This window comes from Triticum urartu, chromosome 5, assembly GCF_003073215.2.
Source record: "Triticum urartu cultivar G1812 chromosome 5, Tu2.1, whole genome shotgun sequence".
NCBI lineage: Eukaryota > Viridiplantae > Streptophyta > Magnoliopsida > Poales > Poaceae > Triticum > Triticum urartu.
In genome coordinates, this window is record NC_053026.1 from 392405262 (window position 1) to 392432405 (window position 27144).

The window sequence follows — 27144 nt, forward strand, 5'->3', positions numbered from 1 at the left end:
ATGAACAGGCACAAGAAGAACATGGTTTGCCGTTACAGCCGTCAGCCTGCCGCTGGTTGGTCCGGGTGTAGTGAATGCACTGAGGGCCTGGTGAGGTGACGTGCGCGGGGCGTGCCGCGAGCCAGAGCTTGACCGCTCAGATTTGTCGATGTGGCAGGGACGGACCCATGCACCAACGCCATGCCTATGAGGAGGCCCTGTGGGAGGCGATGATCGAGCAGGTGATAACCATAGGCAGGTTAAGCAGGGAAGGCAAATTAGCTTGGGTAAATGCAGGAAGATACATGCCACTGGGTCCGGCCCAAGCGGCTTGGGGATGATGTAGGCCGAGGGGCACCCCCGCAAGGTAAGCTAAAGACGTAAGCAAATGGGATACATGTCGTAGGGACGGACCCACACGGCCTGGGGATAATGCAGCCCAAGGGGCGCTCCCAGCTTAACGAGCTTGGAAGATGTCACCTGGTTCTGTAGACGAAGCAGAGTTGGTGCAGCTGAAGGCATGCGTCGAAGAAAGGACTCCTCATGAGCCACCGGAGCCTTGAGCCTCGAGAGGCTCTAGGGGCTCAGGAGGCTTCGCGAAAACCGTCTCCATTTCCTCCAGGACGGCGCGCTACCCGGCCTCTTGGGCCCCCAGGTCACGCCGCATGGCGCGCTGATAGGCCGACGCCACGCTCGGCAAGCCGAGGGGCATGCGGACGTAGTTGTGTGGCGGGCCCTCGCAACGGCCCACATGCGAAGGCCAGAAGCGCTCCTGAGATGCAGCCCTATTGAGCCCTATGACGTTGATGCGGACATGCAGCTCAGCACGCTCGCCTGGATGGTGAGCCATGCCCTATGAGCAGCTGTCGCTGCACATGGCTCTTGCGTCTTGCAGTTCCTGTGTGGTCTTGGCGATGAACTCCTGAGCGGTGGGCACCCCTTGCCTTGCGTTCTACTGAGGAAAACATGCCGCGTGGCAGGCCTCCAAGTGGCGCCCAAGTGCCTCCCTCGTGAGGTTGGCAAGGCCTGAGGCCCTCCATAAGAGAGCCCCCGAGCCCTGCCCAAGGAGGGCGCTGGGTGCGCCTTCCTATGCGATGGAGGGAGGCGCCCCTTGGATGGACGCTGATCCTGACGAGGCTCCTGCCGTGACGCCATCCTCCTGAGGTCCTACACGGTGCAGCTTCTTCTTCTTGGGGATGGCCTCCGGAGGGCCCTCACTTCTGTTGTCGGGGTCGTCGATTGCTACAGCTTGGAAGGCGCGCTCGAGGGAGCGCATCGCATCCCTTTCTTCACACGGGACCGTGATGACCCCACCACTTCCAGGCATCTTGAGGATGGTGTGGCCGTGGTGGGTGACCGCCATGAACTTTTCCAGGGCCAGATACCCGAGGATGGCGTTGTACAGCAGGCTGATGTGCGTGACGTGGAAGTCGATGAGCTCGGTGCGGTAGTTGTCGTGTGTGCCAAAGATCACAGGCAGGCGGACCTGCCCTATCGGTGTGGTGGAGCCGTCGGTCACTCCTGAGAAAGGTTTGGTAGGCTAGAGCTGCTCATATGGCACTTGGAGGTTGTCAAAGGTGTCGACGGACAGGATGTTGAGCCCTGCACCGCCGTCGATAAGGGTCGGTAACCTGCACATTGCTGATGACTGGGGAACACATCGTCGGGACGACGCCGGCGGCGCGCGCCGCCCCGCGCGTCTGCCGAGTCGAAAGTGATGGCGCATTGGAACCACTTGAGCGGGTGCGCGGCCTCAAGCTTGGGGAGCGCCGCGTTCACCTCATGAGCGGACCGTTTGAAGATGCGCTGAGAGACCGGGCCTGGGCGCCGCCCAAGATGCAGGCGATTGCATGCGGCTCCTGGAAGCCCCCAGCCCCCTCGTCCTGATGATGGTCGTCGTTCCTTCTTGGTGGCGGCAACGGAGGAAGACCGGTGTCGCCTTGAGGGCGATCCTCACGAGGCTGCTCCCTCCAGGGCCCCTCGCGAGGATGGTCCTGCCAGCGGTCCTCACGAGGCCTGTCGCGCCATTCCTGGCGCGGCCACGGTCGTCCCTGCGTCCGCCTCCTTGTCCTCCTCCACGGTCGTAGCCCCGGTCGCAGCGCTTGGGGCATCGACCGTAGCGTCCCTCACGTAGGGCTCGGAGCTCTTGGCAGTCGCTCGTGTTGTGGGTGTTCATGTTGTGGAAGGCGCAGAACGGTCGGCTGTTCTTGGATTACTCGGGCTGATCTCTGCCCCGTTTGGTGTCGGGCTCCGCAGCTAGCACTACCACTTCCTTGCGCTTCACGTCCTTGGCCTTAGCTTTCTTCTCCTCTGTGCCTGCGGCTGGCAGCTCAAGGAGGGAAAGGCGCCCCTCCTCATCTCTTGCGCACTTGGTCACCAGGTTGAACAGCTCCTGAGATGTGCAGAGCTCCTCGTGGATAGCGAGCTCTTCCTTCATCTTGACGTCACAGACGCCGTCGAAGAACGCGGAGATGATGGCCTCATCTGTGACCTTGGGGATCTTGAGGTGGGTGCTGTTGAAGCGCTAGATGTACTTCTGGAGGGTCTCCCCTGGTTGTTGCTTGATGTCGCGCACGTCGGTCGCGAGTGCCCTGGAAGTTGGCGATGAAGCGGTCGTGCATCTTGTCCCAGGAGGAGATCAAGTCATGCTACAGGTTCAAGAGCCAGGTGCGGGCCCCATCCTTGAGATCCATGGGAAACCAGTTCGCTATGACTTTCTCGTCGCCGTTGGCTGCTTCGATGCTCATCTGGTAGAGCTGCAGGAACTCCATGGGGTCGGCGGTGCCGTCGTAGCGAGGAGGCAGGTCCGGCTTGAACTTGCCTAGCCAGGCGACGCGAGCCAGTGGGTGGGGACGTGGTTACTGGGCCCTTGGAGTGGATTTGGTCTTGTAGAGTCCACGCATGCGACACCCTGCACAGCAGGCGCGGGAAGCGGGTCGCTTCTGCACGCGGCGCTTGGGATTTCTTGGCAGCTTCTTCATCGCGGGCACCGGGCATGGCGGATCGCATCGCGGGGCCGCACGCCTGGCCAAGGCGCCGTCTTTGGGCTGGGGTGGTGGAGGCGCGCCTCGGGCCTCGTCGCCCATGGCTGGCTGAGGGTGAGGCCGAGAGCGAGGGACGGCGCTGGGGAGCCCCCTGCGGCGCGGACGAGCTCGGCGACGTGGTCAAGTCACTCCTTGTAGAGGTCGTCGATTGGGCGGTAGCGCAGGAGCTCGTTTGCAGCCGAGGAGTGCGGCCCGCGCCTCCATGGGAGCGCAGTGGGCATGAGACGAAGAACCGGCTGGGGCCAGCGATGGAGTGGCGGTGCGGTCGTCATGCCGCACTGAAGGATGCAGCGAAGACGCTTGCTGCTCGTTCCCCACCGGGCGGGTCACAGCGTTGGCGGCGGGAGACGGAGAACGATGTGGTGGCCCGCCGATGGGGGCCGTCTGAGCAACGCGGGCGGTGAGGGCAGCCCGGCGCTCAGCTCGAGCACGGCGAGCGTCTGCCATGGAGATGATGGAGCGACGAACTGATGGAAGGAAAGCTACGGCACACCCCTAACTGGCGCGCCAAATTTCGGATGTGGGGTTCCGGCAAACCCTTAAGGTTCGAACACTGGGGTGCGCGCGAAGTCTTTTCCTCCCACCGATCTACGCCCTAGCTCGCTAAGATCTCGCGGACGAACTCGACGAACACGCAACACAGAAAGACACAAGATTTATACTGGTCCGGGCCACCATTGTGGTGTAATACCCTACTCCAGTGTGCTGGTGGTGGATTGCCTCTCGGGCTGATGATGAACAATACCTTGGGAAGAACAGCCTCATGAGGTTGATGTGTTCTTGTGATTGGCCAACTTGTGTGGCTGGGGATGATCTAAGATGTCCTCTCCTGCCTATGGTGGTGGCTAGTCCTACTTATAGAGGCCCTGGTCCTCTTCCCAAATCTTGAGCGGGAAGGGAGCCAACAATGGTGGGCAAATTTGAAGGGGGACAGCTAGTACAAGCTATCCTGACAAAAGTGGTCTTCGCCTGCCAAAGGCTCTAGTGGTGACGCCGTCTTAGGCTCCACGATGACCTCCATCTTGTCGTCCTTCTGGTCTTGGCCTTGTTGCACCAAAATGGCAACCTTTGCCTGATGCCTCGGTACGCCTTGCCTGCGCTGGTTTCCTTAGCACCAAAGAGGAAACAAGGATGTTGCGCGCGCTGGCACCCGCCTAGCGTCAGCCTGGTATCGATCGTCATGGCTCACGTCACGAGAGCCTCATGAGGTTCGCCTCGCCTTGATATCTCCGCTCCTCGTGAGCCTGCCTGACTAGGCCGCTCCAGAGGAGGTCTTGTGTCGTCCGCCTCGCGAGGCTTGGCCCCTCGCGAGGGTCTTGGATGCCTTGTTGATGAAGATGGGTCGTACGGCCTGCTGGCTTAGCCACGCAGCGGGCCGCAGACAGGCAAGTCTGGGGACCCCCGTTCCCAGAATGCCAATATGTTCACACTGATCATGCTGCTATTAAATATCTTATGGAAAAGAAAGATGCTAAACCTAGACTTATTAGATGGGTTCTCTTCCTACAAGAATTTGATTTGCATATTATTGATAGAAAGGGAGCCGAGAACCCCGTTGCAGACAACTTGTCTAGGTTAGAGAATGTTCTTGATGACCCACTACCTATTGATGATAGCTTTCTTGATGAGCAATTAGCTGTGATAAATGCTTCTCGTACTGCTCCATGGTATGCTGATTATGCTAATTATATTGTTGCTAAGTTTATACCACCTAGTTTCACATAACAGCAAAAAGAAGAAGTTCTTCTATGATTTAAGACATTACTTCTGGGATGACCCACATCTTTATAAAGAAGGAGTAGATCGTGTTATTAGAGGTTGTGTACCTGAGCATGAACAGGAACAGATCCTACGCAAGTGTCACTCCGAGGCTTATGGAGGACACCATGCTGGAGATAGAACTGCACATAAGGTATTGCAATCCGGTTTTTATTGGCCTACTCTCTTCAAGGATGCCCGTAAGTTTGTTTTGTCTTGTGATGAATGTCAAAGAATTGGTAATATTAGTAGACATCAACAAATGTTTATGAATTATTCACTTGTTATTGAACCATTTGATGTTTGGGGATTTGATTATATGGGATTGTTTCCTTCCTCTAATGGGTATACACATATTTTAGTTGTTGTTGATTACGTTACTAAGTGGGTAGAAGCTATTCCAACTAGTAGTGCTGATCATAACACCTCTATTAAGATGCTTAAAGAAGTTATTTTTCCGAGGTTTGGAGTTCCTAGATACTTAATGACTGATGGTGGTTCACATTTTATTCATGGTGCTTTTCGTAAAATGCTTGCTAAGTATGATGTTAATCATAGAGTTGCATCTCCATATCATCCACAGCCTAGTGGTCAAGTAGAATTGTCTAATAGAGGGCTTAAATTAATTTTGCAAAAGACTGTTAATAGATCGAGGAAGAGTTGGTCCGAGAAACTTGATGATGCATTATGGGCCCGTAGAATTGCATACAATAATCCTATGGGTATGTCTCCGTATAAAATGGTTTATGGAAAGGCATGTCACTTACCTCTTGAACTAGAACATAAGGCATATTGGGCCATTAAAGAGCTCAATTATGATTTCAAACTTGCCGGTGAGAAGAGGCTTTTTGACATTAGCTCACTTGATGGATGGAGAGTCCAGGCTTATGAGAATGCCAAACTGTTTAAAGAAAATGTTAAAAGATGGCATGACAAAAGGATGCAAAAACGTGAGTTTAATTTAGGCGATTATGTATTGTTATACAACTATCGTTTAAGATTTTTTGTAGGCAAACTCCACTCTAAATGGGAAGGTCCTTACGTCATCGAGGACGTCTATCGTTCCGGTGCCATAAAAATAAACAACTTCGAAGGCACAAATCCGAGGGTGGTGGATGTTCAAAGAATCAAACATTATATCTCAGGTAATCCCATAAATGTTGAAACTAATGTTATTGAAACCGTAACCCTGGAGGAATACATAAGGGACAATTTCCAGAACGTTTCAGACTCCGGAAAGGAATAGGTACGTGGTACGGTAAGTAAACCGACTCCAAAACAGTTCTAATGGCAATTTTTCTCTGTTTTGGAATATTTAATAAAATAGGAAAATAAGAAGTAGTCCGGAAGGGACACAAGGCTTCCACCAGGGTGCAGGGCGCGCCCAGAGGGTGGCACCTCGTGTGCTCTCCGGACTCTGTTTTCTTGCACGATACTTCCTTTAGTCGGTAAAAAATCATTATATAATCTCCCGAAGGTTTTGACCACCGTACCACGCAAATATCCTCTGTTTTTGTTTCTTGTTGTTTCTGCAGCAGATTTAGAGCAAGATGTCTTCTCAAGAGTCACTCGGGGAGAGTCGGGTGTCTCATCCGATACCGGGGCCAAGAGCAAACAGCGATACTGACCACTCTAGGCCCTCAACTGAGGAAGAGATGGATGCCGACTTGAAAAGGAAAGATGCCATGGAGGAGGATCAAGAAGTTACTTCTCGTTTCCGAGTCGGATTCACGATGGGGGAACTACAGAGCTCAGCTATTCCAAACTCGGTCATCCCTTCCAACGTTAGATTTCTTTCTTATGAAAATATGAAAAAGAGCGTTACTTGTTCTCCCGCAGCTATGCAACATCCTTGGGTGAAAGGAGCTTTAGCCGTCACGGGCAAACTCCGTAAGGAAATAATGGACCTCAAGCAGCAAGTCAATAAGCTCGAGGAAGAGAATCGTATCCTAAGGGGCATCATCGCCAAGAATATCACATCACCACCCCCGAAGAAAGAGATATAAACACATGGGTATGTGCACTCCCCTTGGCAACTGCCAAGCTTGGGGGAGTGCCCCAGTATCGTATCACCATCTTACTTTTATCTTTACCGTTTTTCTTAGTTTGATCCTTTTGGTAATATCTTGATCTAATAGAATACAGTTTTAGTATGATCTAGTTTTGAGTTTTGCTTTATGATCCTTCTATGTAATCGAGTCCATGAGCTATATATAATAAAGATTAGTGTTGAGTCAAGGGCTTGATTATCTTGCTATGATCTTGAGGGAATAAAATAAAAGAGAAAGAATAAAAAGAAATAAAGAGACCATACGGATCTTATGGAGAGTAATGACTTCACATATAAAGAGTATGATGAATAAAAATTGTTGAGAGTTGACCAACATAGTTTTGGTCATCATTGCAATTAATAGGAAGTAACAAAGAAAGAGAGGTTTTCACATATAAATATACTATCTTGGACATCTTTTATGATTGTGAGCACTCATTAAAATATGACATGCTAAAGAGTTGATGTTGGACAAGGAAGACAACGTTATGGGTTATGTTTTCTTACATCTGAAATAAATTATATTGTCATGGATCATCCAACATGTTGAGCTTGCCTTTCCCTCTCCTGCTAGCCAAATTATTTGCACCAAATAGAGATACTACTTGTGCTTCCAAATATCCTTAAACCCAGTTTTGCCATGAGATTCCACCATATCTACCTATGGATCGAGTAATATCCTTCAAGTAAGTTGTCACCGTTGCAAGCAATAAAAATTGCTCTCTAAATGTGTATGATTTATTAATGCGGAGAAAATAAGCTTTATACGATCTTGTGATGTGGAAGAAATAAAAGCGATGGACTACATAATAAAGGTCCATAGCACTAGTGGCAATATAAAGTGACGTTCTTTCGCATTAAGATTTTGTGCATCCAACCATAAAAGCGCATGAAAACCTCTGCTTCCCTCTGTGAAGGGCCGATCTTTTATTCTTGTCTATTACTTCATATAAGAGTCATGGTCATCTTCACCTTTCCTTTTTACATTTTATCCTTTGGCAAGCACAATGTGTTGGAAAGATCCGGATATATATAGCTAATTGGATGGGAGTTTTCATGAACTATTATTGTTGACATTACCCTTGAGGTAAAAGGTTGGGAGGCAATACTATAAGCCCCTATCTTTCTCTGTGTCCGATTAAAACTTCATAACCATAAATATTGTGTGAGTGTTAGCAATTGTGAAAGACTAAATGATAGTTGAGTATGTGCACTTGTTGAAAAGCTCTTATATTGACTCTTTCCGATGTTATGATAAATTGCAATTGCTTCAATGACTGAGATTATAGTTTGTTAGTTTTCAATGAAGTTTATGATTCATACTTTAAACTGTGAATGAATTGTTACTTTAGCATAAGAGATCATACGAATATATATATATACACACACACATATGTTGCAGTTATAAGAATGATCATGATACCCTCATGTCCGTATTTTATTTTATCGACACCTCTATCTCTAAACATGTGGACATATTTTTCGATTTCGGCTTTCGCTTGGGGACAAGCGAGGTCTAAGCTTGGGGGAGTTGATACGTCCATTTTGCATCATGCTTTTATATTGATATTTATTGCATTATGGGCTGTTATTACACATTATGTCACAATACTTATGCCTATTCTCTCTTATTTTAAAAGGTTTAGATGAAGAGGGGGGATGCCGGCAGCTGGAATTCTGGGCTGGAAAAGGAGCAAAGATTAGAGACCTATTCTGCACAACTCCAAAAGTCCCGAAACATCACGGGGAGCAAGTTTCAGAATATATAAAAAATATTGGGCGAAAGAAGTACCAGAGGGGGGCCACCCACCATCCACGAGGGTGGGGCGCATCTTACCCCCTGGGCGTGCCCCCTGCCTCGTGGGCCCCCTGGCAGCCCTCTAATGCCCATCTTTGGCTATATGGAGTCTTTCGTCAAGGACAAAAATCATAAGCAAGCTGACGGGACGAAACTCCGCCGCCACGAGGCGGAATCTTGGCGGAATCAATCTAGGACTCTGGCGGAGCTGTTCTGCCGAGGAAACTTCCCTCCGGGAGGGGGAAATCATCACCGTCATCATCACCATCGATCCTCTCATCGAGAGGGGGTCAATATCCATCAACATCTTCACCGGCACCATCTCATCTCCAACCCTAGTTCATCTCTTGTATCCAATGTTTGTCTCAAAACCTCAGATTGGTACCTCTGGTTTGCTAGTAGTGTTGATTACTCCTTGTAGTTGATGCTAGTTGTTTTACTTGGTGGAAGATCATATGTTCAGATCCATTATGCATATTAATACTCCTCTGATTATGAACATGAATATGATTTGTGAGTAGCTATGTTTGTTCCTAAGGACAAGGGAGAAGTCTTGCTATAAGTAGTCATTTGAATTTGGTATTCGTTCGATATTTTGATGAGATGTATGTTGCCTTTCCTCTAGTCGTGTCATGTGAACGTCGACTACATGACAGTTCACCATTGTTTGGGCCTAGAGGGAGGCATTGGGAAGTAATAAGTAGATGATGGGTTGCTAGAGTGACAGAAGCTTAAACCCTAGTTTATGTGTTGCTTCGTAAGGGACTGATTTGCATCCACATGTTTCATGCTATGGTTAGGTTTACCTTAATACTTATGTTGTAGTTGTGGATGCTTGCAATAGGGGTTAATCATAAGTGGGATGCTTGTCCATGGAAGGGCAGTACCCAAGCACCGGTTCACCCACATATCAAATTATCAAAGTACCGAACACGAATCATATGAATGTGATGAAAACTAGCTTGACGATAATTCCCATGTGTCCTCAGGAGCGCTTTCCTATACATAAGAGTTTGTCCAGGATTGTCCTTTGCTACAAAAAGGATTGAGCCATCTTGCTGCACCTTATTTACTTTTATCTCTTGTTACCCGTTACAAATTACCTTACCACAAAACTATCTGTTACCGATAATTTCACAGCGACGTCCTCGGTCCTTGGCCCAGAATGCCCGGCGAGGACGACGTCGCGGCATGTTTTTCCTCAACAGAACGCAAGGCAAGGGGTGCCCACCGCTCAGGAGTTCATCGCCAAGACCACAAAGGAACTGCAAGACGCAAGAGCCATGCGTAGCGACAGCCGCTCATAGGGCATGGCTCACCATCCAGGTGAGCGTGCTGAGCTGCGTGTCCGCATCAATGTCCTAGGGCTCAATAGGGCTGCATCTCAGGAGTGCTTCTGGCCTTCGCGTGTGGGTTGTTGCGAGGGCCCGCCACACAACTACGTCCGCATGCCCCTCGGCTTGCCGAGCGTGGCGTCGGCCTATCAGCACGCCATGCGGCGTGACCTGGGGGCCCAAGAGGCCAGGTACCGCACCGTCATGGAGGAAATGGAGATGGTTTTCGCGAAGCCTCCTGAGCCCCTAGAGCCTCCCGAGGCTCAAGGCTCCGGTGGCTCATGAGGAGTCCTTTCTTCGACGCATGCCTTCAGCTGCACCAACTCTGCTTCGTCTACAGAACCAGGTGACATCTTCCAAGCTCGTTAAGCTGGGAGCGCCCCTTGGGCTGCATTATCCCCAGGCCGTGTGGGTCCGTCCCTACGACATGTATCCCATTTGCTTACGTCTTTAGCTTACCTTGCGGGGGTGCCCCTCGGCCTACATCATCCCCAAGCCGCTTGGGCCGGACCCAGTGGCATGTATCTTCCTGCATTTACCCAAGCTAATTTGCCTTCCCTGCTTAACCTGCCTATGGTTATCACCTGCTCGATCATCGCCTCCCACAGGGCCTCCTCATAGGCATGGCGTTGGTGCATGGGTCCGTCCCTGCCACATCGACAAATCTGAGCGGTCAAGCTCTGGCTCGCGGCACGCCCCGCGCACGTCACCTCACCAGGCCCTCAGTGCATTCACTACATCCGGACCAACCAGCGGCAGGCTGACGGCTGTAATGGCAAACCATGTTCTTCTTGTGCCTGTTCATAGGGACCCCGTGGGGAGGATAGCAGGCGGCACCGCGAGTCTCCTTTTCTATCGTGTAATTTGCTTGCGCGTTAAAAGGGGGGCTCCTGAGCATCGCGACTCAGGAGCTCTTACTGGCTCTCCAGCCCTCACCCCCTGGCCTTGACCACGGCATCGCGACCTGGCATACCAGCGGCGACTGAGTTGGCTCGAGGGCCGGGACCTGAGGACGCAGAGCACTAAGGAGAGCATGGGAGGAGGGAAACTTGTATGGGCCGGCCTAACTGTGCCGCACAAGCTGGCGCGCAGCCCCAGCGCAACGTCAGGAATCGCCATGAAGTTCACAAGATAAGTCTCGCCCTCGGATCGGCTAAATGTCTGGGCCTTATGGATACTCATGCCTTGCCGCAATCGCGTTGCGGCCACGTCAACTCCCTTTCTTCACTTACCATGACCGCTTGAGCGGTAAGGGGGACCTCCTAAGCATCGCGCCTCAGGGTCTCTTACTGGACCTCGGGCCGCACACCTCCTGGCCTTGACCACAGCACGCAACCTGGCATACCAGCGACGGCTGTAGCCTGCCTGGGGACCGGGACCCGTCGACATAGAGCAACAAGCTAATGCGAGGAAAGAAAGGAGGGACCGAGCCTTGACGGGACGCGCGTTCATCAAATCTTCATAACAGGGAAGATAAGCACAAAAGACATTACAGACCCTTACATGCCCCCACGGGGCGCTTCATGATTCTTCCCGGGAAACAAAAGCTAAAACTAAGGAGGACCCTATCTACACCCCCCCCCGTGGCAGACGCCACCACCAACAGTGGGCCATGGGAGGCCGGTGCCAATCCCATCCAAATCAGCGGCGGCGACGGCCGGACGCGGCAGCACTGCTCCGAGCATGGCGAGAGCTCAATGGCACATAGCTGTCGTAGCTCGTCTCCGGAGTCTCGTAGAGCTCAGGAGAGCTACTGGACTCCCAAGGGCTGCAGCTGCTGGAGTGGTCGCGAGCGAAGCGCGCATCAGCCTCGCGCTCCTCTTCGGAGCAGCACTCCAGGCGGCGGCCCTCGGCATCGAAGACCTTGAAGAAGAGCGTGGAGACGACGTCGTATTCAAGATGGATCGCGAGGGCGCCCCTCGCGCGGCAGACTCGTGCGATCTCGCCCCAGCCGCGAGTCATGAAGATCTTGCCGGTGGGGACCGCTTCGATCTCCACTCCCGTTGCCGGAGCGCCGCAGTGGGCGTGCTGCAACCAGAGCTCGAGAGGCCCCCTCGGCGGCATCACGTCGGAGAAGAACCGCGGGAAGCGGATCCAATAGCTTGGGGGCATCGGCGCCCACAGCACCATCTCGCGCGAGGAGTTCGTGGCATGGATTCCTGGGGCGACGGCGCGCGTCGCCGCGGCGCGATGACCCCGGGCGCGGCGCCGGCGGCGCTGCTCGTCGCTCTGCCTTCTTGAGTCCTCGGTTTGGACATACAGGAGTAGCGGATACCCTGGGGGAGACCGCTCACACAAAGGCCTCGTCACCACCTGCATCGCCGCTTCTTCACGGTGATGGATCGACCTCTTCTTCGGCGGAAGTTGCTCTGGGACATCTCGGGAGGCCTTCCCCTTTTCTTCAGTGGAGAACCTTCTGATAGGCGCCATTGGTGTTAGCAACGAAGCGAGGAAAAAGAAGCTAGTAGTGGAGCGAGGAGGAAGAAGGAAGCGAGCAAGGAAGAGATGGGAAACAGGGGCTCCACCCTCCTCCCCATTTATAGCAAGAGAAGGCCAACCGGCACCTCCCACGATCGCATGTAATGATGGTTTTCCTTGCATGTCGCAGTAACTCGTCAAGTCATGCAGTTGCCGAGGCAGCATGGGGAAGCGGAGACACACACGTCCAATTAACCGCCACGCGTCAACCGAGGCCGCAGGCATTTGGGGCCCGCGATGCTCCTTGCTTGACCCTTGGCTTCGCCGCGAAGCCAAGCCCGAGCGCACCTTGGGCCCGGGGGATACTGTCGGTGTTCTGGGAACCGGGGTCCCCAGACTTGCCTGCCTGCGGCCCGCTGCATGGCTAAGCCAGCAGGCCGTACGACCCATCTTCATCAACAAGGCATCCAAGACCCTCGTGAGTGGCCAAGCCTCGCGAGGCGGACGACACAAGACCTCCTCTGGAGCGGCCTAGTCAGGCAGGCTCACGAGGAGCGGAGATATCAAGGCGAGGCAAACCTCACGAGGCTCTCGTGACGTGAGCCATGACGGTCGATACCAGGCTGGCGCCAGGCGGGCGCCAGCGCGCGCAACGTCCTTGTTTCCACTTTGGTGCTAAGGAAACCAGCGCAGGCAAGGAGTACCGAGGCATCAGGAAAAGGTTGCCATTTTGGTGCAACAAGGCCAAGACCAGAAGGACGACAAGATGGAGGTCAACGTGGAGCCCAAGACGGCGTCACCACCAGAGCCTTTGGTAGGCGAAGACGACTTTTGTCAGGATAGCTTGTACTAGCTGCCCCCCTTCAAATTTTCCCGCCATTATTGGCTCCCTTCCCGCTCAATATTTGGGAAGAGGACTAGGGCCTCTATAAGTAGGACTAGCCACCACCATAGGCAGGAGAGGACATCTTAGATCATCCCCGGCCACACAAGTTGGCCCAGCATAAGAACACCTCAACATCAGGAGGTTGTTCTTCCCATTGTATTGTTCATCATCAGCCCGAGAGGCAATCCACCACCACCACACTGGAGTAGGGTATTATACCACAAAAGTGGCCCAAACTAGTATAAATCTTGTGTCTTTCTGTGTTGATTGTTCATCGAGTTCGTCCGCGAGATCTTAGCGAGCTAGGGCGTAGATCGGTGGGAGGAAAAGACTTCGCGCGCACCCCAGTGTTCAAACCTTAAGGGTTTGCCGGAAGCCCAGATCCGACAGAACAGTTACTTTAGAATCAACAATATAAGGTCTGAACTTATCACAAGTAAATACAACTACTAAGAACTCCTTTTCAGTAGTAGCATAATTTCTTTGAACATTGTCCAGAGTTTTACTAGCATATTGGATAATATTTAGTTTCTTATCAACTCTTTTTCCTAGAACAACCCCTACAACATAATCACTAGCATCACACATAATTTGAAATGGTAAATTCCAATCAGGAGGATGAACAATAGGTGCAGAAATCAAAGATTTCTTAAGTATTCCAAATGCTTCTACACAATCATCATCAAAGACAACAGGAACATCTTTTTGTAAGAGATTAGTCAGAGGCCTAATTTTTTTTGAGAAGTCCATAATGAACCTCCTATAAAAACCGGCATGACCAATGAAACTTCTTATACCTTTGATGTCCTTAGGACACGACATCTTTTCAATAGCACCCACTTTAGCTTTATCAACTTCAATACCTCTTTCAGAAATTTTATGCCCCAAGACAATACCTTCATTAACCATAAAGTGGCACTTCTCCCAATTCAAGACAAGATTATTTCTTCACATCTCGGCAAAACTCGATCAAGGTTTCTTAAGCAATCATCAAAAGAAGTTCCATATACAGAAAAATCATCCATGAATACCTCAACAATCTTTTCACAGAAGTCAGAGAATATAGCAGTCATACATCTTTGAAAAGTAGCAGGTGCATTGCATAAACCAAAAGGCATACTTATTTTGACACAGGTATTTGAGAGAAACCATACTAACCATCTAGAAAGCAAAAATGTGTATGTTTGGATAATCTTTCTAGCATTTGATCAATAAAAGGTAGAGGGTAATGATCCTTTTTAGTTGCTTTATTTAATTTGCGGAAATCAATTACCATTCTATAACCTGTAACAATTCTTTGTGGGATCAATTCATCTTTATCATTAGGAACAACAGTAATACCTCCCTTCTTAGGGATACAATGGACATGACTTACCCACTAACTATCAGCAACGGGATAAATTATACCTCCCTCCAGAAGCTTTAGTATTTCTTTTCTTACCACTTCTTTCATCTTAGGATTTAACCATCGTTGGTGATCAACAACCGGTTTCGTGTCTTTCTCCAATTTTATTTTGTGCTAGCAGAGAGTGGGACTAATGCCCTTAAGATAATCAAGAGTATATCCAATAGCAGCACGGTTTTTCTTCAGAGTTTTCAATAATTTCTTTTCTTCATGCTCTGAAAGGTTAGCACTAATAATAACAGGATATATCTCTTTCTCACCAAGATAAGCATATTTAAGAGTATCGGGTAAAGGTTTAAGCTCAAACACGGGATCACCCTTGGGTGGAGGAGGATCCCCTAGAATTTCGACAGGCAAGTTGTGTTTCAAAATAGGTCCCTGTTTAAAGAATACTTCATCTATTTCCTTTTTTTCATTCATAAACATGTCATTTTCATGGTCTAGCAAATATTGTTCTAAAGGATCACTAGGAGGCACAACAATAGAAGCAAGACCAATAATTTCATCTTTACTAGGCAATTATTTATCATGGGGTTGTCTACGAAATTTAGCAAAGTTAAATTCATGAGACATATCCCCTTAACCAACAGAAACAATATCCTTATTGCAGTCTATCTTAGCATTAACAGTATTCAAGAAGGGTCTACCAAATATAATGGGACAAAAGTTATCTTGTGGGGAACCAAGAACAAGAAAATCAGCAGGATATTTAACTTTCCCACACAAGACTTCAACATCTCTAACAATCCCAACCGGTGAAATAGTATCTCTATTGGCAAGCTTAACCGTAACATCAATTTCTTCTAATTCAGCAGGTGCAATATCATGCATAATTTCTTTATATAAGGAATGAGGTATTGCACTTGCACTAGCACCCATATCACATAAGTCATGATAGCAATGATCTCCTATTTTAACAGAAATAACAGGCATGCCTACAACCGGTCTATGCTTATTTTTAGTATCAGGTCTAGCAATTCTAGCAGCCTCATCACAGAAGTAAATAACATGTCCATCAATATTATCGGCCAAGAGATCTTTAACCATAGCAACACTAGGTTCAACTTTAATTTGCTCAGAGGGTGTAGTTGTTCTAGTATTACTCTTATGAACCACAGTTGAAGCTTTAGCATGATCCTTTATTCTAATAGGGAAAGGTCGTTTCTCAATATAAGCAGTGGGAACAACGGGATCATTATAAGTGATAGTCTTTTCTTCAACTTTAATAGGTTTAACTACGTTTACTTCAATGGGAGGATTATATTTAAACCACTTCTCCTTAGGGAGATCAACATGAGTAGCAAATGATTAACAGAAGGAAGCTACTATCTCAGAGTCAAGTCCATATTTAGTGCTAAATTCACGGAAAGCATCGGTATCCATAAAAGATTTAACACAATCAAACTTAGGTGTTATATCTGACTCCTTACCTTTGTCGAGGTCCCAATCTTCAGAGTTGCATTTAATTCTTTCCAATAAATCCCATTTGAATTCAATAGTCTTCATCATAAAAGAACCAGTACAAGAAGTATCGAGCATGGAGCGATTATCGAGAGAAAGCCGAGCTTAAAATTTTTGAATAATAATTTCTCTTGAGAGCTCATGATTGGGGCATGAATATAAAATTGACTTAAGCCTCCCCCAAGCTTGAGCGATGCTTTCTCCTTCGCGAGGCCAAAAATTATATATATAATTACGATCACGATGAACAAGATGCATAAGATAAAACTTCTGATGAAATTCCAATTTCAATCGGTTGTAGTTCCATGATCCGATATCATCACATAGACTAAATCATGTCAATGTCTTTCCCTTCAAAGATAAAGGGAATACCATCTTATTGATAACATCCTCGGGCATACTTGTAATCTTAAATAATCCACAAACTTCATCCACATAGATTATGTGCAAATCGGGATGTAATGTTCCATCACCTGTGAAAGGTTTAGCTAGCAGTTTCTCTATCATACCCGAAGGAATTTCAAAGTAAACATTTTCAGTAGGTTCAGTAGGTTGAGGAACAACTCTTTGCTCTACTGGTCGGGGTGAAGATACCCCAAACAAGCCCCTCAAAGGATTATGTTCCATAGTAACAAGTGACAGTAAATTTCAGCACACTATATAAATTTTTCCTTACCAAATTCCACCTACCAAAAGCGCTTCACTCCCCGGCAACGGCTGCAGTAAAGAGTCTTGATAACCCACAAGTGTAGGGGATCTATCGTAGCCCTTTCGATAAGTAAGAGTGTCGAACCCAACGAGGAGCAGAAGGAAATGATAAGCAGTTTTCAGCAAGGTATTCTCTGCAAGCACTGAAATTATCGGTAACAGATAGTTTTGTGATAAGGTAATTTTTAACGGGTAACAAGTGAAAAAGTAAATAAGGTGCATCAAGATGGCCCAATCCTTTTTGTAGCAAAGCACAAGCCTGGACAAACTCTTATATGAAGGAAAGCGCTCCCGAGGACACATGGGAATTATCGTCAAGTTAGTTTTCATCACGTTCATATGATTGACGTTCGGTACTTTGATAATTTGATATGTGGGTGGACCGGTGCTTGGGTACTGTCCTTACTCGGACAAGCATCCCACTTATGATTAACCCCTATTGCAAGCATCCGCAACTACAACAGAAGTATTAAGGTAAACCTGACCATAGCATGAAACATATGGATCCAAATCAGCCCCTTATGAAGCAACGCATAAACTAGGGTTTAAGATTTTGTCACTCTAGCAACCCATCATCTACTTATTACTTCCCAATGCCTCCCTCTAGGCCCAAACAATGGTGAAGTGTCATGTAGTCGACGTTCACATGACACCACTAGAGGGATGACAACATACATCTCATCAAAATATCGAACGAATACCAAATTCACATGACTACTTATAGCAAGACTTCTCCCATGTCCTCAGGAACAAACTTAACTACTCACAAATCATATTCATGTTCATAATCAGAGGGGTATTAATATGCATAATGGATCTGAACATATGATCTTCCACCAAGTAAACCAACTAGCATCAACTACAAGGAGTAATCAACACTACTAGCAACCCACAGGTACCAATCTGAGGTTTTGAGACAAAGATTGGATACAAGAGATGAACTAGGGCTTGATATGAGATGGTGCTGGTGAAGATGTTGATGGAGATTGACCCCCTCCCGATGATAGGATCGATGGTGATGATGATGGTGATGATTTCCCCCTCCTGGAGGGAAGTTTCCCCGGCAGAACAGCTCTGCCGAAGCCCTAGATTGGTTCCGCCAAGGTTCCGCCTCGTGGCGGCGGAGTTTCGTCCCGTGAGCTGCTTATGATTTTTTCCTCAACGAAAGACTCCATATAGCCAAAGATGGGCATCAGAGGGCTGCCAGGGGGCCCACGAGGCTGGGGGCGCGCCCAGGGGGGTAGGGCGTGCCCCCCACCCTCGTGGATGGTGGGTGGCCCCCCTCTCGTACTTCTTTGGCCCAATATTTTTTATATATTCTGAAACTTGCTCCCGTGAAGTTTCAGGACTTTTTGAGTTGTGCAGAATAGGTCTCTAATATTTCCTCCTTTTCCATCCTAGAATTCCAGCTGCCAGCATTCTCCCTCTTCATGTAAACCTTGTAAAATAAGAGAGAATAGGCATAAGTATTGTGACATAATGTGTAATAACAGCCCATAATGCAATAAATATCAATATAAAAGCATGATCCAAAATGGACATATCAGTCCACCGAACACAGGGGGACAGAAGAAATCCCCCCCCCCCGAAGTCAAAACGGTGAATATGATATACGTCACTTATATCCCCAAGAGGGAGCGCAAGCGTGCGCTAAGGGGTGTGTATGCGATAGAGCAAGTCGCCCCAAAATTCAACCCATGGTCGGCCTGTCCGATCACCTTCGATCGCAGGGACCATCCGACCAGTATCCGTCATGGAGGTTCGGCCGCACTGGTCCTCGACCCAATCATTGACAGATTCCACCTTATGTGAATCCTCATGGACGGTGGCATGATGTCTACTACACAACCTTCTTTTTGTAGACGTTGTTGGGCCTCCAAGTGCATAGGTTTGTAGGACAGTAGCAAATTACCCTCAAGTGGATGACCTAAGGTTTGTCAATCTGTGGGAGGCGTAGGAGGAAGATGGTCTCTCTCAACAACCCTGCAACCAAATAACAAAGAGTCTCTTGTGTCCCCAACACACCCAATAAAATGGTAAATTGTATAGGTGCACTAGCTCGGCGAAGAGATGGTGATACAAGTGCAATATGGATGGTAGATAAAGGTTTTTGTAATCTGAAAATATAAAAACAGCAAGGTAACTAATGATAAAAGTGAGCACAAACGGTATTGCAATGCGTTGAAACAAGGCCTAGGGTTCATACTTTCACTAGTGCAAGTTCTCTCAACAATAATAACAAAAATGGATCATATAACTATCCCTCAAGATGCAACAAAGAGTCACTCCAAAGTCACTAATAGTGGAGAACAAACGAAGAGATTATGGTAGGGTACGAAACCACCTTGATGTCTACTACACAACCTTCTTCTTGTAGACGTTGTTGGGCCTCCAAGTGCAGAGGTTTGAAGGACAGTAGCAAATTTCCCTCAAGTGGATGACTTAAGGTTTATCAATCCATAGGAGGCGTAGGATGAAGATGGTCTTTCTCAAGCAACCCTGCAACCAAATAACAAAGAGTCTCTTGTGCCCCCAACACACCCAATACAATGGTAAATTGTATAGGTGCACTAGTTCGGCGAAGAGATGGTGATACAAGTGCAATATGGATGGTAGATAAAGGTATTTGTAATCTGAAATTATAAAAACAGCAAGGTAACTAATGGTAAAAGTGAGCGTAAACTGTATTGCAATGATAGTAAACAAGGCCTATGGTTCATACTTTCACTAGTGCAAGTCCTCCCAACAATAATAGCATAATTGGATCACATAACTATCCCTCAACATGCAACAAAGAGTCACTCCAAAGTCACTAATAGCGGAGAACGAACGAAGAGATTATGGTAGGGTACGAAACCACCTCAAAGTTATTCTTTCCAATCAATCCGTTGGGATATTCCTATAAGTGTCACAAACAGCCCTAGAGTTCGTACTAGAATAACACCTTAAGACACAAATCAATCAAAACCCTAATGTCACCTAGATACTCCAATGTCACCTCAAGTATCCGTGGGTATGATTATACGATATGTATCACACAATCTCAGATTCATCTATTCAACCAACACATAGAACCTCAAAAAGTGCCCCAAAGATTCTACCGGAGAATCGCGACGAGAACGTGTGCCAACCCCTATGCATAGGTTCATGGGCGGAACCCGCAAGTTGATCACCAAAACATACATCAAGTGAATCACGTGATATCCTATTCTCACCATAGATACGCACAGCAAGACATACATCAAGTGTTCTCAAATCTTTAAAGACTCAATCCGATAAGATAACTTCAAAGGGGAAACTCAATCCATTACAAGAGAGTAGAGGGGGAGAAGAAACATAAGATCCAACTATAATAGCAAAGCTCGCGATACATCAAGATCGTACCACCTCAAGAACACGAGAGAGAGATCAAACACATAGCTACTGGTACATACCCTCAGCCCCGAGGGAGAACTACTCCCTCCTCGTCATGGAGAGCACCGGGATGATGAAGATGGCCACCGGAGGTGGATTCCCCCTCCGGCAGGGTGCCGGAACGGGTCTAGATTGGTTTTCGGTGGCTACGGAGGCTTCTGGAGGCGGAACTCCAAATCTATTGTGCTCTTGGATGTTTTTAGGGTATATGGAGATATATAGGTGGAAGAAGTACGTCAGGGGGGCCACGAGGGGCTCACGAGGATGGAGGGCGCGCCCAGGGGGGTGGGCGCGCCCCCTGCCTCGTGACCTCCTCGCAGATCTCCCGACGTGCACTCCAAGTCTTCTAGGCTTCTTTCCTTCCAAAAAAGAGTTCCATGAAGTTTGAGGTCAATTGGACTCCGTGTGATTTTCCTTTTCTTCGAAACCCTAAAACAGGGTAAAAACAGAAACTGGCACTGGGCTCTGGGTTAATAGGTTAGTCCCAAAAATGATATAAAAGTGTATAACAAAGCCCATAAACATTCAAAACAGTAAATAATATAGCATGGAGCAATCAAAAATTATAGATACGTTGGAGACGTATCAGCATCCCCAAGCTTAATTCCTGCTCATCCTCGAGTAGGTAAATGATAAAAACTGAATTTTTGATGCGGAGTGCTACTTGGCATAATTTCAATGTGATTCTTCTTAATTGTGGTATGAATATTCAGATCCAAAAGATTCAAGACAAAAGTTCATAATGACCTAGAAATAATAATACTTCAAGCATACTAACTAAGCAATCATGTCTTCTCAAAATAACATGGCCAAAGAAAGTTCATCCCTACAAAATCATATGGTTTAGTCATGTTTCATTTTCGTCACACAAGAATGCTCTCATCATGCACAACCCTGATGACAAGCCTAGCAATTGTTTCATACTTTAGTAATCTCAAACTCATAAACTTTCACGCAATACATGAGCGCGAGCCATGGATATAGCACTATGGGTGGAATAGAATATAATGAGGGGGTTATGCGGAGAAGGCAAAAAAGGAGAAAGTCTCACATCAACGAGGCTAATGAATGGGCTATGGAGATGCCCACCGATTGATGTTAATGCAAGGAGTAGGGATTGCCATGCAACGGATGCACTAGAGCTATAAATGTATGAAAGCTCAACAAAACAAACTAGTGGGTGTGCATCCAACTTGCTTGCTCATGAAGACCTAGGGCACTTGAGGAGGCCCATTGTTGGAATATACAAGCCAAGTTCTATAATGAAAAATTCCCACTAGTATATGAAAGTGACAAAATAAGAGGCTCTCTATCATGAAGATCATGGTGCTACTTTGAAGCACAAGTGTGGTAAAAGGATAGTAACATTGTCCCTTCTCTCTTTTTCTCTCATTTTTTGGGCCTTTTATTTTTTATGGCCTTTTGGGCCTTCTCTTTTTTATGGCATTTCTTTATTTTTTTGAGCCTTCTCTTTTTTATGGCCTTTTATTTATTTATTCCTCACTTGGGACAATGCTCTAATAATGATGATCATCACACTTCTATTTATTTACAACTCAATGATTACAACTCGATACTAGAACAAAGATGACTCTATATGAATGTCTCCGGCGGTGTACCGGGATATGCAATGAACCAAGAGTGACATGTATGAAAGAATTATGAATGGTGGCTTTGCCACAAATACTATGTCAACTACATGATCATGCTAAGCAATATGACAATGATGAATGTGTCATGATGAACGGAATGATGGAAAGTTGCATGGCAATATATCTCGGAATGGCTATGGAAATGCCATAATAGGTAGGTATGGTGGCTGTTTTGAGGAAGATATAAGGAGGTTTATGTGTGATAGAGCGTATCATATCACAGGGTTTGGATGCACCGGCGAAGTTTGTGCCAACTCTCAATGTGAGAAAGGGCAATGCACGGAACCGAAGAGGCTAGCAAGGATGGAAGGGTGAGAGTGCGTATAATCCATGGACTCAACATTAGTCATAAAGAACTCACATACTTATTGCAAAAATCTACAAGTCATCAAAAACCTCGGCACTACGCGCATGGTCCTAGGGGGATAGATTGGTAGGAAAAGACCATCGCTCGTCCCCGACCGCCACTCATAAGGAGGACAATCAAATAACACCTCATGTTTCAAATTTGTTACACAACGTTTACCATACGTGCATGCTACGGGACTTGCAAACTTCAACACAAGCATTTATCAATTTCACAACTACTCAACTAGCACGACTTTGATATTATTACCTCCATATCTCAAAACAATCATCAAGCATCAAACTTCTCTTAGTATTCAAAACACTCATAAGAGAATTTTATTATTAATCTTGTATACCTAGCATATTAGGATTTTAAGAAAATTACCATGCTATTTAAGACTCTCAAAATGATATAAGTGAAGCATGAGAGTTCATCTATTTCTATACCACCACCGTGCTCTAAAAAGATATAAGTGAAGCACTAGAGCAAATGACAAAGTACTCCGAAAGATATAAGTGAAGATCAATGAGAGGTCGAATAATTATGCAACTATGTGAAGACTCTCTAACATTTAAGATTTTCAGATCTTGGTATTTTATTCAAACAGCAAGCAAAACATAATGAAATAAAATGACGCTCCAAGCAAAACACATATCATGTGGCGAATAAAAATATAGCTCCAAGTAAAGTTACCGATGAATGAAGACGAAAGAGGGGATGCCTTCCGGGGCATCCCCAAGCATAGGATTTTGGTTGTCCTTGAATATTACCTTGGGGTGACTTGGGCCTCCCCAATCTTAGGCTCTTGCCACTCCTTATTCCATAGTCCATCGAATCCTTACCCAAAACTTGAAAACTTCACAACACAAAACTTAACAGAAAACTCGTAAGCTCCGTTAGCGAAAGAAAAGAAAACACTACTTCAAGGTACTGTAATTAACTCATTCTTTATTTATATTGGTGTTATATATACTGTATTCCAACTTATCTATGGTTTATAAACTATTTTACTAGCCATAGATTCATCAAAATAAGCAAACAACACACGAAAAACAGAATCTGTCAAAAACAGAACAGTCTCTAGTAATCTGGATCAAACGTATACTTCTGTAACTCACAAAATTCTCAAATAAATTGCTGGACCGGAGGAATTTATCTATTAATCATATTCTAAAAGAATTAACTAAATATCACTCTCCAAATAAAAATGGCAGCAGTTCTCGTGAGCGCTAAAGTTTCTGTTTTTTTACAGCATGATCATAAAGACTTCACCCAAGTCTTCCCAAAGGTTCTACTTGGCACAAACACTAATAAAACACATAAAACCACATCTAAACAGAGGCTAGATGAATTATTTATTACTAAATATGAACAAAAAGTAAGGAACAAAAATAAAGTTGGGTTGCCTCCCAACAAGCGCTATCGTTTTAACACCCCTAGCTAGGCACGATGATTTCAATGATGCTCACATGAAGGATAAGAATTGTAACATAAAGAGAGCATCATGAAGAATAATACTAGCACATTTAAGTCTAACATACTTCCTATGCATAGGGATTTTGTGAGAAAACAACTTATGGGAGCAATAATCAACTTGCATAGGAAGGTAAAACAAGCATCACTTCAAAACTTTAAGCACATAGAGAGGAAACTTGATATTATTGCAATTCCTACAAGCATATATTCCTCCCTCATAATAATTTTCAGTAGCATCATGAATGAATTCAACAATATAACTATTGGCGTTCTGGGAACGGGGGTCCCCAGACTTGCCTGCCTGCGGCCTGCGGCGTGGCTCAGGTGGGGGCCCAGTGTGGCCCATCTTCATCAGCCCAAGCTCAAGACCCTCGTGAGGGGCCAAGCCTCGCGGGGCAGATGACAGGAAGCTTCCTCAAGAGCGGCCTCATCAGGCAGGCTTGTGAGGAGGCGGAGATATCAATGCAAGGGTACCTCGCGAGGATCCCATGACGCAAGCCATGACGATCAAGGCCAGGCGGGCGCCGGCCTGCGCAGGGTCCTTGTTTCCCCTTTGGTGCAAAGGGGGCAAGCACAGGCCAAGGTATCAGGCAAAGGTTACCATTCCGGTGCAACGAGACCAAGACCAGCAGGACGGCCGGACGGAGGTCACCGTGGAGCCCAAGACGGCGTCATCACCAGTGCTTTTGGTAGCCGAAGACCACCTTTGGTCAGGATAACTTGTACTAGATGTTCCCCTTCAAAATGGCCAATTGTTGGCGCCCTTCCCGCTCAATTATTCGGGGAGAGGCCTAGGGCCTCTATAAAGAGAGCTAGCCTCCACAAAGAAAAGGGGAGGGAAAAACCCAGTAGAGACTAAGTAGAACACACCGCACCAGCTCAAGAACACCCCTCGCGAGGCTGTTCTTCCCTTGTACTGTCCATCATCAGCCCCAGAGGCAATCCACCACACCACACACTTGAGTAGGGTATTACACCACAACGGTGGCCCGAACCAGTATAAACCTCGTGTCTCTTGTGTAGTTCATCATTTTCATCTTAGTTCACACGAGAGGATCATATGTAGATCGGTAGGGGAGTAGATCGGTAGGGGAGAGATCTCCGCGCGCACCCCAGTGTTTGAACCTCAAGGGTCTGCCGGAACCCGAAAATCCGACATTTGGCGCGCCAGGTAGGGGTTGCGCCGTAGTTCCCTCTGACGGCCCGCTCTCACCAACACCGTGTTCCGTCCTCATTGGCGGACAACGACGCCGCCCTGCTCGGCAACAGATGCCGCGCTGGGGCCAGGGGTCCAGGCCTTGCCCCCGCCTTGCGACGGGTGCAGTCGCCACGCAAGTTCAAGCCCGAGATGCTGCCGTGCTACGGCAACGCAACGGACCCGCTGGTTTTCCTGCTGGCGTATGAGGACGCCGTCCTCAAGGCCGGGGGCGACGACCGGGTGATGGCCAACTAGTCGCCCATGGTCCTCACCGGTTGTCCCGCGCATGTGGGCTCCTCCACCTACCGATAGCTTCTGTGACTCTTGGAGGAGCTACGCGACCTCTTCCTCGCTTTTCGCCGCGCCAGCGCGCCCTTCGTCGCGGCTCTCCTGGTGGTTCCAAGCACCACCCTACTCACCACACGTCAGCCATTCACCCGTCAGATCAGCCGCTGCATCCAAGCGCCAAGAGGCCCCCCGGGGCTGGGCGGCGCCCGAGGCCGATCTGACTTTCGGCGCGGATGATAACCCCTTCAACCCCTCCGGTTTGGGCGCACTCCCAATGCTGTGCACCCCCACCATCTGCCAAGTGGCTGTCACCAGGACCCTCATCGACGGTGGTGCCGGCCTCAACATGCTCTCGGTGGAGGCCTTCAGCCTCCTTCACGTGCCACCGGAGCCGCTCCAGCCCAGCAGGCCCTTCTCAGACGTCGGAGCTAGTTCCACCGCCTCCTTGGGGCAGATCCGCCTCCCAGTGACCTTCGGCACCTACGACAACTTCCGCACAGAGCTGATCGACTTCGACATCGCCCCCATGGCCTCCCCTACAACGCCATCCTCGGCTACCGACCTTGGCCCGGTTCATGGCGGCAACTCACCCGGCGTACAACCTCATGAAGATGCCTGGGAGCAGCGGCGTCCTCACCATGCCAGGAGACGCGAGGGATGCGCTGCAGGTGCTCCAAGTCGCCTTCAAGGCGGCTGCGGTGGCACAGCCCACCAGCACCGACGCCCTTGAGCCCAAGGGGGCTGCGCCAGCTAAAAAGAAGCAGTTGTTCACCCAGGACAAGGCGGAAACCAAGAAAGTGCCGGTCGACGAGGACGGGACCACCGGCGCCACCTTCACCATAGGGGCCAACCTTGAGCCCGAACAGGAGAAGGCCCTGATCGGATTCCTGCGTGCGAACAAGAACGTGTTCGCGTGGGAACCTGATCAGTTAGCAGGAGTCCCGAGAGGTGTGATCAAGCATCACCTCAACGTGTGCCCCAACGTACGCCCCGTGAAGCAGAAGGCAAGGAGGCAGTCTACTGAGAAACAGGCTTTCATCATTCAAGAGACCCGGAAACCCCGGAAACTGGAAGCGGCAGGGGTTATCCGCGAGGTCCACTACCCCGATTGGCTGGCTAATCCTGTTGTCATGCCAAAGAAGGGGGGGAAGGAGCGCATGTGTGTCGACTTCACCAACCTCAACAAAGCCTGCCCGCATGACCCATTTCCGCTCCACTGCATTGACCAGATAGTCGACTCCACCGCAGAGTGTGACCTATTGTGCTTCCTGGATGCCTTCTCGGGCTATCACCAGATTAAGATGGTGGTGGAAGACGTGGATAAGACTGCTTTCCTAACCCCGTGTGGGGTGTACTGCTATACGTGCATGCCATTTGGGTTGCGCAACGCAGGCGCAACCTTTCAGCGGCTGATGCACATTGCTTTAGACCGGCAGCTCGGGAGGAATGCTGAGGCTTACGTCGACGACATCGTGGTGAAGTATCGGGAGGCAAAAACCCTGATACAAGACCTGGAGGAAACCTTTGCGAGCCTCAACGAAGTGGATCTACGGCTCAACCTGGAGAAAGGCGTGTTTGGAGTCCCCTCGGGCAAGCTCCTGGGCTTCCTAGTATCCCAGAGAGGCATAGAGGCCAACCCGGAGAAGGTCAAGGCGGTTGAGGACATGAGCCCACCGAAGACCCTCAAGGAGATGCAGAAGCTCACCGGGCGTGTAACCGCGCTAGGGAGCTTCATATCCAAGCTAGGGGAGCGAGCACTTCCCTTCTTCAAGCTTATGAAGGAGAAATGCCCCTTCGAATGGACTGAAGAGGCCGACAAGGCGTTCCAAGAACTCAAGAGGTACCTTACCAGCCCACCGGTGTTGGTAGCCCCTCGCCCTTAGGAGCCCCTGGTGCTCTACCTTGCGGCCACGCCCTACTCCGCTA